At 60.6% G+C, this 376-nt stretch overlaps 1 protein-coding gene across 1 annotated transcript in view; it reads left to right on the forward strand.

The window, feature by feature from the left end:
* Positions 1–376, forward strand: part of GAS6 (growth arrest specific 6) — a 34,913-nt gene that overhangs the window by 32,318 nt on the left and 2,219 nt on the right. The window lies entirely within an intron of this gene.

A 376-nucleotide genomic window follows, 5' to 3' on the forward strand; every position in this document is an offset into this window, starting at 1 on the left:
TCCCCAGCTGTGTGTCTGTCCCTGCTGTCAGGCTGTGTGTCCGTCCCCTGCTGTCTGGACTGTGTGTCTGTCCCCTGCTATGTTTGTCCCTTGCTATGTGTCCGTCCTCTGCTGTCGGGCTGTGTGTCTGTCCCCTGCTGTGTGTCCGTCCCCTGCTGTTAGGCTGTGTGTCCGTTCCCCAGCTGTGTGTCCGTCCCCAGTTGTGTGTCCATCCCCTATTGTCAGACTTTGTGTCCGTCCCCTGCTGTGTGTCCGTCCCCAGCTGTGTGTCCGTCCCCTACTGTCAGACTGTGTACCCGTCCCCTGCTGTTGGGCTGCGTGTCCATCCCCTGCTGTGTGTCCGTCCCCTGCTATGTCAGTCCCCTGCTGTCGGACT

This window comes from Neomonachus schauinslandi, chromosome 3 (genome assembly GCF_002201575.2).
Source record: "Neomonachus schauinslandi chromosome 3, ASM220157v2, whole genome shotgun sequence".
Lineage (NCBI taxonomy): Eukaryota > Metazoa > Chordata > Mammalia > Carnivora > Phocidae > Neomonachus > Neomonachus schauinslandi.